The sequence below is a fragment of the Macaca mulatta genome, chromosome 14 (assembly GCF_049350105.2).
Source record: "Macaca mulatta isolate MMU2019108-1 chromosome 14, T2T-MMU8v2.0, whole genome shotgun sequence".
In the NCBI taxonomy this organism is placed as follows: domain Eukaryota; kingdom Metazoa; phylum Chordata; class Mammalia; order Primates; family Cercopithecidae; genus Macaca; species Macaca mulatta.
In genome coordinates this window covers 55,309,854-55,322,198 of record NC_133419.1, presented here as the reverse complement: position 1 = coordinate 55,322,198, position 12,345 = coordinate 55,309,854, and the positions used below count along the sequence as shown (strand labels likewise).

Genomic DNA, 12,345 nt, shown 5'->3' with positions numbered 1-12,345 from the left:
GTCTAGAATCCCTCAAGGTCATCCATAGGGTTGGAATCAACTTCTTCTAAGCTCCTGGTTAATAGGTTCATATTTTTACCTCCTCCCATAAATTATGAATGTTATAATGGCATCTAGAATGGCGAATCCTTTCCACAAGGCTTTCAATTTAATTTGCCCAGATTCAATCAGAGGAATCACTATCTATGGCAGTTACAGGCTTATGAAATGCATTTCTTAAATAGTAAAACTTGAAAGTCAAAATGACTCTTGATCCATGGGCTGCAGAATAGATGCTGTGTTAGCAGACATGAAAACAACATTAATCTCCCTATACACGTCCATCAGAGCTCTTATGTTACCAGGTGCACTGTCAATGAGCAGTAATATTTTGAGAGGAATATTTTTATGAGCAGTAGGTCTCAACGGTGCACTTAAAATATTCAATAAACCATGGTATAAATAGATGTGCTGTCATCCAGGCATTGTTGTTCCATTTACAGAGCAGACAGTAGATTTAGCATAATTCTTAAAGGCACTGGAATTTTCAGAATGGTAAATGAGAAATAGTTTTAATTTGAAGTCACCAGCAGAATTAGCTGCTAAAAAGACAGTAAGCCTGTTCTTTGAAGCTTTGAAGTCAACCATTTACTTCTGCTTTCCAGCTATGAAAACTCTAGATGGCATCTTCTTCCAATAGAGCCTGTTTCGTCTACATTGTGGTTGTAGTGTGGCTGCCCTCATCATCTTAGCTAGATCTTCTGCATAACTTCCAGCAGCTTCTACATAAGCACTTGCTGCTTCACCTTGCACTTTCACATTATAGAGACAGCTTCTTTCCTTAAACCTCATGAGCCAACCTCCAGCTTCAAACTTCTTTTGCAACTTTCTCAACTTTCTCAGCCTACACAGAATTGAAGAGAGTTAGGGCCTTGTGCTCAGGATTAGGCTTTGTCTTAAGAAAATGTTGTGGCTAATTTCATCTATCCAAGCCACTCAGACTCCACATCAGTAATAATGCTGTCTCATTTTCTTATCATTTGCATTCACAACTTGGCTGTTTGGTACAAGAGGCCTAGCTTTTGGCTTATCTTGGCTTTTGACATGTCTTCCTCACTAAATGTAATCATTTCTAGATTTTGACTTGAAGTGAGAGACATGCAACTCTTCCTTTCACTTGACCACTTAAAGGCCATTGTAAAGTCATCAACTAACCTAATTTCAATACTGACGTGCCTCAGGGAATAGAGAGGCCTGAGGAGAGGAAGAGAGATGATGGAATGGCTGGTCAGTGGTACAGTCAGAATACATAATTCATTTATGGATTAAATTTGCCACCTTTCATGGTAGTTCGTGACATGCCAAAACAAAACACTAATATCAAAGATCACTGATCACGCATCACCAAAATACATATAATGGAAAAGCTTGAAAACTGGTGAGAATTACCAAAATGTGACACAGAGACACAAAGTGAGCCCAAGATGTTGGCAAAATGGAGCTGACAGACTTGTTCAACATTGGGTTGCCACAAATCTTCAATTTGTTTAAAAAAAAAAAAACCCCACCCACAATATCTGTCAGGCAAAATAAACAAGTAATAATAAATAATAAGCAAAGAATAAAACAAAGTATGTCTGTCTATAAAAAGGAGTTTTAGTCAGAAAATTTTAAGCGAAAAGTAAAGCAAGGTGCACTGGCTCACACCTGTAATCCCAGGGATTTAGGAGGCCCAGGAGTGAGGCAGTAAGAAGTTTAAGACCAACCTTCGCAACATATTGAGACCCCATCTCTACAAAAATTAGCTGCAAATGGTGGTACAAACCTGCAGTCCCAGCTACTCGAGACTCAATTGGAACCCTTGTGCACTGTTGGTAGGAATGTCAAATGGTGGGCCTACTATGGAAAATATGGAATATGGAGGTATGGAGTATGAAGGCTTCTCAAAAAATATTCAACTTGCAAGTCCCAAGTTTCCCATTTGTGATTTGGAAAATCTGCTTTTGAGCAAATGATATTTTTTTTAAATATTATTTTCATGTTCCCTAGAAGACCTGTGTTATAATGCCAAGACAGCCAGAAAATCAAAGTTCACCAAAATAAGTAGATCTAATTGTTCCAGTATAGACCAACTTTCAAAAGATAAGGAAAATAAAAGCTGTTCATTCACTGAAAAGAAAGCATGCAGGAAATCATTCTACAAAAGGCTTTCATATTTGATCCATTTAGCATTTAATGAGAGAAGTCTGTTTATTTCAACTGACATAAGCCTTTTTTGTGGTTATTTAAAAATTTAGGTAGGAATGTAATGTGAGTTTCTGATTGTCCAGTACAATCTCCTGTTATTCAAAAGGTTTATTTGGAACACACAAGCTATTTTTCCCAGACTTAAACTTAGCAAAGAGCTCATAGGCTTTTACAGAAGTGAAAAAGAATGCATTTTTACTGACTCATGCCTGTAATCCCAACACTTTGGGAGGTCAAGGCAGGCGGATCACTTGAGGTCAGGAGTTCGAGACCAGCCTGGCCAACAAGGTGAAACCCCGTCTCTACTAAAAATACAATCACTGGGTGCTAGAACGAGACTTCGTCTCAAAAAAAAAAAAAATGCATTTTTAAGTTGATGAGAATACATAATGAACAAGGTATGTCACTAAAAATAATAAACAAATAGCCGCTACAGTTTTAATCCTTATAAATTCACAGTTCATTGAGAATGTATAAATCCAGCAATTTAGAGAATGTCAAGATTAAGAAAAACTGAGAAATGAATACAAACTGAAATTAAAACTAAACATATGATCTAGAATTTTGATGCAATTCTTCAGACTGTGTCATTTTACTGAATTAAATAAAATGTCTTCTTTAACAGCAATGAAGAAAGAATGATTGGCAGTCTGGAATGCTGCAAAAACTGTATGGTTGTACATCAACATTTAAGAAAAGAAAGTCTTATCAACTCCCTTCTCCAAATATGCATCGAATGTGTTCCCACCCCCAGCATCATTCACAATCATTCTAGTAGTTCAAACTCTCATTATCTTCACCCGGATAACAGCAGCAGCCTCATCATCTCCCTGCTTCCTATTTCACTTCACTCATAGTCATGTTCAAGTTTCTGGCAGTCTAGAAACAAGCTCTGCAAAACCGAATTTCTTCACACTAACATCTCTGATCAAAATAATTCAGTAATTCTTCCACTAGCTACATAATAAAATAGTCCAAAATTGGCCGGACGCAGGGGCTCATGCCTGTAATCCCAGCACTTTGGGAGGCTGAGGCGGGCAGATCACGAGGTCAGGAGATTGAGAACATCCTGGCTAACACAGTGAAATCCAGTCTCTACTAAAAATACAAAAAAAAAAAAAAATTAGCTGGGTGTGGTGGCAGGTGCCTGTAGTCCCAGCTCCTCGGGAGGCTGAGGCAGGAGAATGGAGTGAACCCAGGAGGTAGAGCTTGCAGTGAGCCGCAATCGTGCCACTGCACTCCAGCCTGGGCGACAGAGTGAGACTCCGTCTCAAAAAAAAACAAAAAAATTGTCCAAAATCATCACCTTAGGGACTTCTACCTCATCGGAGGTAAAGTAACAAGGTCTGAATTTACCCTCCAACCTACAACAATTAAAAAACCAAAATCTACAAAACAATGGTTTTCAGACACCTGACATCAGGCAATAGAGGACAATGAACCCAGAGAGAAAGAAAACAAATTATATGAGCCCTATAAAGTCCCCAGCTTACTTCTTGGTAAGAGTTTCCATGCAGGATCTAGATGCTTAGCTGGGGTGGGGGGTGGGAAAGGGGTGCAGTTTCTAGACTGCAGTCCAATCAAGGAAAATCCAGAAGTCCTGGTGAAACTGAAGCAATTGAGTTGGGAATCCAGGGAACTCAAAGAAGTTAGAGTTCACAGAGTATCAAAGAGAAGAGAGATTAACAGGGAGAAAGAAGTTCAGAGACCTGCAGAAGGCTGAATGAAGCACATGAAAGGAACAGAAAGGACAATCCCTAGAAATCACACAAGGCCAGGGACTGTTTTTGTTCCCAACAGCCAAAAGGAAAAAAAAGAAAAAAACTTGCATAATTCACTAGGCATCAGGCAGAGAACCCAGAGGGTATTGCCTCAGTGTGAAAAATTAACCCTAGATAAAATGCTGCTGTAGACCTACCTAACAAAGCTAGAAAACGAGCCTCAAAAAGATCAAACTATTTCCAGGTGGCTTAATTACATCTCAGAATGAAGTTCAAGAATATTTACAGGAACACAGAAATAGCCAGCAATCAAGAAAGTAAAATTCACAACTCTAACATGCAAACAAAAATCACTAGACATGAAAAGAAGCAGAAAAGTATATGCCACAAAGAGGGAAAAAAATCAATCAACTGAAATAGACTCCAAAATGATGCAGGTATTAATTAGTAGATAAAGATATTCTAAATTACCATTATGTTACATATTTTCAGGAATATAAATGTAAAAAATATATTGGATATAGCTAATGAATTAGACACTACAAGGAAAAAAAGGTTAATGAAGTTATAGTGATAGAAACTTCCAAAATGAAACAGAGAAACAGACTGGGAAAAAGACAAAAAAACAAAAACAGAGCTGTGGAACAACTTCTAGTGGCCTAATATGCATGTAACAGGAGTCAGGAGTCCCAGAATGGAATGGAGGAGATGGAGATATATCTGAAGTAATAATGGCCAAATTTAATGAAATTTGACTTTTCCAAATTTGATGAAAACTATAAACACACTGATCATAGAAGCTCATCAAATCCCAGACACGAAGAACACACAGAACTCACAAAGGCATATCAAAATAAATTACTTAGATATGCAAATAAATATCTAAAAACAGCTGGAGAAAAAAGATACATTGTGCGGAGTAACAAATATAAGAAGGACAGCAGACTTCTCATTATAAACAGTACAAGCTAGAATACAGTGGAGCCACATCTTTAAAATACCTAAAGGAAAAAAAAAAAAAAATCAACCCAACATTTTATACCCAAGAAAATATCCTTCCAAAAAAAAAAAAGCTGAGTATAGCTATATAATCGAATATTGTTTGAACATAAAAAGCAATGAAAGTTGGCTGCAGTGGCTCATGCCTGTAATCCCAACACTTTGGGAGGCCAAGGCAGGTGGATCACGGGGTCAAGAGATCGAGACCATCGTGGGCAACATGGTAAAACCCTATCTCCACTAAAAACACAAAAATTAGCTGGGTGTGGTGGCATGTGCCTGTAGTCCCAGCTACTCAGGGGACGGAGGCAGGAGAATCGCTTGAACCCAGGAGGCGGAGGTTGCAGTGAGCCACGATCACACTACTACGCTCCAGCCTGGGAGACAGAGCAAGACTCCATCTCAAAAAAAAAAAGAAAAGAAAAAAAAGAATGAGGTACTGATACATGCTATATATCATGGATAATCCTTGAAAACGTATGCTAATTGAAAGAAACCAAACACAAAAGGCTACATATTGTATGAGTCCATTTATAGGAAATGCCCAGAAAAGTCAAATTCAAAGAGACAGAAAGTAAATTCATGGCTAACAAGGGCTTAAGGGGGTAAAGGGAGTGACTGCTAATGGATATAGGGTTTCTTTGGGGTGATGAAATATTTTAAGTAAATAGTGGTGATGTCGCATGTTCCCACTTCCATGTGGAAGCTGAACAATGAGAACACATGGACATAGGGAGGGGAACAACACACTGGGGCCTGTTGCGGGGAGGTGGGAGCGGGGAGGGAGAGTATTAGGATAAATAGCTAATGCATGTGGGGTTTAATATGTAGGTGACAGGATGATAGGTGCAGCAAATCACCATGGCACATGTTTACCTATGTAACAAACCTGCGCGTCCTGCACATGTATCCCAGAACTTAAAATAAAGTTTAAAATAAATAAACAAATAAATAAATAGTGGTAATGGTCGCACAACTCTTTGAATATACTAAAACCACTGCATTTTACATTTTAAAAGGATGAACTTTATGGTATGTAAATTATATCTCAATAAAGGATTTTCTTTAATGAATCTCTGATCAGACACAATGGTATAGACTCCTTTCTTCTTGCTCTTCCCGACTAAGTATAAGCCTAGAAATAACACATGAGGCAATCAAAGGAGAACTCTGAAAGGTGGTAAGAGGAAAGTAAACTGTTTTGTAACCCTAGGATTGGAGGAATAAGACAATGGCAGGACATCTTACGTATCTCTACCAAACAGAAGAAGCCAACCCAGGCCTAGCGTGTCCCAGTCCCCAAACTAACAACAGAAGGCAGCCAAGGTAGGCTCTCTCATCTCCCAGATCAAACAGAAGTTTCACTAACAACACAGGGAAAGCCCAGAACCATGAGCCACAATGATAATAGCCACAATATAATAAGCAGTAGACAGCCACAATGATAATAAGCAGTCAGGGAAAGCACTTTCCTTCACTCCTGGCCCTGACTCCCTTCCCCTAAAGAGAGATACTGGTAAGTAGGCATCACCAGCAAGAGAGACCCCATCACAATAAGCAGGCTGGCCTGGGAAGCCTTTGTCCCCACAGGCCTGAGGCTCTCCTATACAACCAAGAGATATTGAGGTGTCCAGCCAGTACCAGCAAGAGGCAACTCGCTGTATCAAGTGACCTCGGCAGACATTTTGTTTCTATGGGCTTAAGAATTCCCTCCCCAATCCAGAAACACTGGGGTAGTCAGAGGACACCAGTAAGAGGGACTCGACCATAACAAGCAGTCTGGCCCAGGGAGCCTCTTTGTCCTCATGAGTCAGAATCTCTCATGTACTCCCCAGTGACATGAGGGCAGTGAAATGGCACCAATAGCGAACATTGTGCCACAAAAAGTAGCCTGGTCCAGCAAAACCTCTTTGTCCCTGTAGCCTGAGAGTACCCTCCCCCACCAAGAGACATCACACAGCTCAGCCTGGGGAATGCTTTCGGCCACCTCAGGCAGCACCAGTGGGAGCTCTAGTGCTGCCTGAGGTGACAGAAAGGCTTTATTTAATGGCCCCAGCATTAAATAAACAAACAAAACCAAATAACCAAGAAAATCAAAATAACACTGGAAAGGCTCTGAAAATTAAACTGCCACTGGAACAACAGCCTACAAAATTAGACTATGGTCTACACACTAACTCTAAACACAAAAACTAACATAACAGCCAAAATGTCCAGGATATAGTAAAAAAGCACCCATCACACCAAGAACCAGAAAAGATCACAACTTGAATGACAAAAAGACAATTAATTGATGCCAACACAGACATGAATCAGATGTCAGAATTATCTGTAAAGATTTTAAAGCAGCTACCTTAAAAATACATCAAATCATAAATTATCTTGAAACAAATGAAAAATAGAAATATCAGCACAGAAATATGTTATAAATCAAACAGAAATTATAAAACTAAAAAATAAAATATCCAAAATTAAAATCTCACAGGATGGTTTCAATAGTAGAGTGAAAATGGCATACAGCATAGAATCAGTGAACTTGAGGTGAAATCAGTAGAATTTACCCAATCTGAACAACAGAGAGAAAATAAATTAAAATATAAAGAAAAGAACACTGGGGACCCACAGGAGATCCATAGACCATAACAAAAGATTCACTATTCATATCACTGGAGTCCCAGAAAAGAGAAGAGGAAAAGGGGAACTGAAAGAATATTCAAAGAAATAATGGCTAAAACACTCCCAAATTTGGTGAAGCACCAAACATATTCAAAAAGTTGAGTGAATCTCATACTGACTAAACTCAAAGAAATTTACATTAAGATACATTATAATTAAACATCTGAAAATTAAAAACAAAAAAGTCTTGAAAGAAGCCAGAGAGAAACATTTTACCTACAGGAAAACACCAATTCAAATGAAGATTGGCTGAAGGAAGCTGTTTAAACAGAAAAGAAATTATAAAAGAAGCAACACTGGAGCATCAGAGGCAAAACAAAAATGCAAATCCAAGTCATCCTCAGTCTACTACTCAAACACTTCTCCAGTCCAATAGCTGGTGTCCTGATGTCAATTGGCTCTAAACCTCTTCCCAGGGCAATATTCTTCACCCTTATTCCAACAGTCTTTAAGATTGCTTAAAACTTCTCTGTCCTTGAAGCTTACTGCTTGCCTGATCTGCAACCTTTAGTTGCCAGGATAGGGTGAGGAGGGACCAGAAGGCACTGTCAGAATTAACTCTTTTTTTCAACACAAAACTTAATCTGAGTATGACCCTAACAGAGAAGTTGAGTCCTAGGGCCCTCTCTCCTAGTATTTCCTTTTCTATGAGAAAAAAATACATCATACAAGGGCAAGCCCAAAGGCACAATAATTAATATTTGTTCTCACTGTAACAAATGGAAAACAAGCTCAACCCTCTCTCACAAGCAGTTATTTAACTACTTAAAGAAAACTGTCTTTTATCAAAGGTAAATATGATATCCATTTCCCTTATCTTCTGAGTACAAGGGCCTATTAAAACACCACTACATTAAAGCTATCAACAGTAATTATGAATAAACAAAAAAACCTAAAATATAAATACCTTCCCATGGTTGATATCCTCAAACTAATCTAACAGAGTCCTCAAAAAAAACACTGCCATGTTTTGAAAAGAATACTACATTGGTAATCAGGAGACCTGAGGCTTATCTTAGCTCTGTCACTAAGTGGTGACCTTAAGCAAATCCTCTAACTTCTCTGAGCCTTGGTCTCCCACCTGTAAAGTGATCTTAGGTCCCTCCTGGCTCTAAACTTCTAGGCATGGTAAACCAACAAAAAATGTGAAATACATACATCTGCCACTAGATGGCATAACACTAATATTGCTGATCTGAAAAGCAGACCAAAATCTCCTCCAAGACAGATTACCTTGTTAAGAAAACTACACCAGTTTAAATTATGCCAATTTAAACTAAGCCTCAATAACTCGTCTGCTGGCAAAGAACTCCCGGCTACTTCAGAAACACTTTTATTTTGTATGATGTAGAATGAGAAACCTCTTTCTGAACTAGTTACAGTTATCATGAAACAAACTGAAAATTTACGAAGACATGCTTATTATATAATTCTGAGAAAGTAAGTTTACAACAAAGGAGGGGTTGAAGGAGGTGGCAGAGACGTGGGGCAGGAAAGAACATAGGTGGAGGGACAGAAGGGAGAAAAAAAAAAGCTGTGTTTTGGCAATTTCTGCAGTATTATCTATGCCTATCAATGTATTATAAAAATGTATTACCATTGTACCACAGAATATTTAGCCTCCCTTGATAATTCAGCAGAGAAAACACTGCCACATTAAAATTTCAGACAAATTTTTGGAACCAGCTTTAAAAACATTAATATATTGGTACTATCTATAAAACATTGATCCTTTCAGAATAAAAAGACAACTGAAAATTTAAAACGCAATTCTCTACTATGACTTAACTATCACTTTCACTATGTTTAAGTTATATTTACATTTTCCTCCAATTGAAGATAAGACTAGTACATAGCAAGTGCTTAGTTTTAGCATAGATTTTTTAAATACAACCTTTTTAAACTAGGGAGGAAAGTTATTGATTGAAAAACAAGGCCGGACGCGGTGGCTCAAGCCTGTAATCCCAGCACTTTAGGAGGCCGAGACGGGCGGATCACGAGGTCAGGAAATCAAGATCATCCTGGCTAACCCGGTGAAACCCCGTCTCTACTAAAAAAATACAAAAAAAACTAGCCAGGCGAGCTGGCGGGCCCTGTAGTCCCAGGTACTCGGGAGGCTGAGGCAGGAAAATGGCGTAAACCCGGGAGGCGGAGCTTGCAGTGAGCCGACATCCGGCCACTGCACTCCAGCCTAAAAAAAAAAAAAAAGAAAAAGAAAAACAGCAAAGGCTATTATGTTAATCTTCCTTAAACGAGAAATTCGTATCTGTTGCATAATGCAACTGGACATGATACACATAAATTTCTCATTAAAACTCATTCAATGTGTCCCTATCAATGTATTCCCTAACCCTAAGTCAATAAACGAGAAGATACCAAAATCCTTAGTTCTCCAGCAACCTGTGCCTTCAAAATCAATGAGGCCTTTCTCGTTACAGAAATACAGGTGACAAATTTCTTCTTCCCAAATACAGTTTAAACATGTCCCCAGCGTACAATGCTCTCCTCTCCACAAATTTCTGTTTTTTTCCCATCTCTAACTTCCTATCTGCAACTCAAAGTTCACCTTGGAGCATCTACACCACAGATAATCCAAGCCATGTGTTTTCTGCTCAACTCTTCTCAAATGCAAACTTCCTATCCTGCAAAAAGAATTACAGATTGTTTATCTGTCCAAACAAGTTATGAGGCTGGTTACAATACACTTTACTACCAGCTGTTTTCCTTAACATTTCAATCTCCTGAAGACAATCATTTCCTTCTCCCAACAGATAAAACAGAGTATTTCTCAAAATCCCAATGCTGTTTGTACCCCCTATTAAGCATTTCTATAAACACAGCAAATGAATCATGACCAAATTGGGATTTTTCTATTATTTCTACAAAATCTGTATCTTCTCTCCCTCCATTCTGTATCTCAGAGAATGGCACGTTATCCATCTAAGCATTCAGTGTCTCCATTAGGAATATGTTCCTCTGTATATGACAGAAAACCTAAAACATTAATAGCTTAAACAAGATAAAAGTTTATTTCCTTTCATATAAAAGATGTCTCAAAGACAACATTCAGGATTAATGTTAGATCTAAGGTCTCAAAGATCCAGCTTCTTCAGGTTCTTCACTCCACCATCTACAGGTTTAGACCCTTGTTCTCATGGTTTAATATGTCTGCTGGAGCTCCAAACATCACATCCATGTTTCAAGTAGAAATCAAGAAAGAAGGAAGGAAGGAAGCTGGGCACAGTGGCTCATGCCTGTAATCCCAAGCACTTTGGGAGGCTGAGGCAGGAGGATCACTTGAGCCCAGGAGTTCCAGTCCAGCCTGGGCAACATGGCAAAACCCCATCTCTACAAAAATTAGCTAGGTGTGGTGGCACACACCTGTGGTCCCAGCTACTCAGGAGGCTGAGGTGGCAGAATTGCTTGAGCCTACAAGGTGAAGGCTGCAGTGAGCCAAAATTGCTCCACTGCACTCCAGCCTGGGCAACAGAGCAAGACCCTATGCTCCCTGCACAAAGAAAAAAAGAAGAAAAGGAAGAAGAGGAGAAGAAGAAGAAAGGAGGAGGGAGAGAAGAAGGAGAAGGAAGAGAAGAAGGAGGAAGGTATAGAATATTTTAAGGAGAATTTCTGGAAGAACAATTTCACTTACATATCACTTGCCAAAGCCTTGTCACATGACTACACCCAACAGCAAGGGAGTCTCTTAGTCTCTTAGACAATTGCCCTGCTAAAAAACAAGAGTTTTATTTCTAAAGGAGAAAAAATAGTATTAGGAGGCAACTGGCCATTTCTACCAGAGTCTGCTCTTAGTCTGATAGGTGCCAACACATCATGTAGAACCATCTGTTAACCAAGAACACAGCAGACTGCCCAGGAATAAAACCATGGGTGTGGGGTTGTGAAAGGAATCACAGTATAGAAAGAGCCTCTTGTGGCCAGGCGAGGTGGCTCACACCTATAATCTCAGCACTTTGGGAGGCCAAGGGAGATGGATCACCTGAGATCAGGAGTTCGAAACCAGCCTGGCTAACATGGTGAAACCCCGTCTCTGCTAAAAGTACAAAAATTAGCAGGATATGGTGGCATGTGCCTGTAATCCCAGCTACTTGGGAGGCTAAGGCAGGAGAATCGTTTGAACCTGGCAGGCGGAGGTTGCAGTGAGCTGAGATCGCATTACTGCCCTCCAGCCTAGGCGACAAGAGCAAGACTTTGACTCTAAAAAATAAAAAAATAAATAAATTTTTAAAAAAGAGCCTCTTGCTTGCTCAATGTACATGTGTTTTCAGTACTTCCATTTTGCCCAATCCCAGGTATATGGCTTCTATTTGATGATGTAATACTGCTATGCATGCTCATGTCACTGGTATCCAGTATTTAGAAATTTGTTCTCTATCACATATAACAACAAAGCCAGTAGCTTTTTCAGAGAAGATACAGTTAGCTCTAAAATGAAGGATCCTTCACTGTGATTCTCCTCCTGTCAGAGCCTGCCACAAATTCCACATAGCAACCAGATGGCAGTCTTTATGGATTGTTGAGTCAAGAGGTTGGAGCAGTACACTTAAAATTTAGTATATCCTGACTTCAAACCCAGAGAGACCCACCAGTTACTGTACTTCTTTTTGGTAGCAATGAATATAAGATGCAGTAGTTTATCTTCCACTTCAGAAAGGACATCCCAATATATCCCAAAATACTGTTACCTCAGAAACTTCACTAAGGT

The 12,345-nt window shown here is 39.2% G+C and overlaps 1 protein-coding gene across 11 annotated transcripts in view; it reads right to left on the bottom strand.

Annotated features, from left to right (window-relative positions):
• SBF2 (SET binding factor 2) overlaps nt 1–12,345 on the bottom strand; it is a 528,961-nt gene that overhangs the window by 429,393 nt on the left and 87,223 nt on the right. The gene's annotated exons all lie outside the window — the stretch shown is intronic.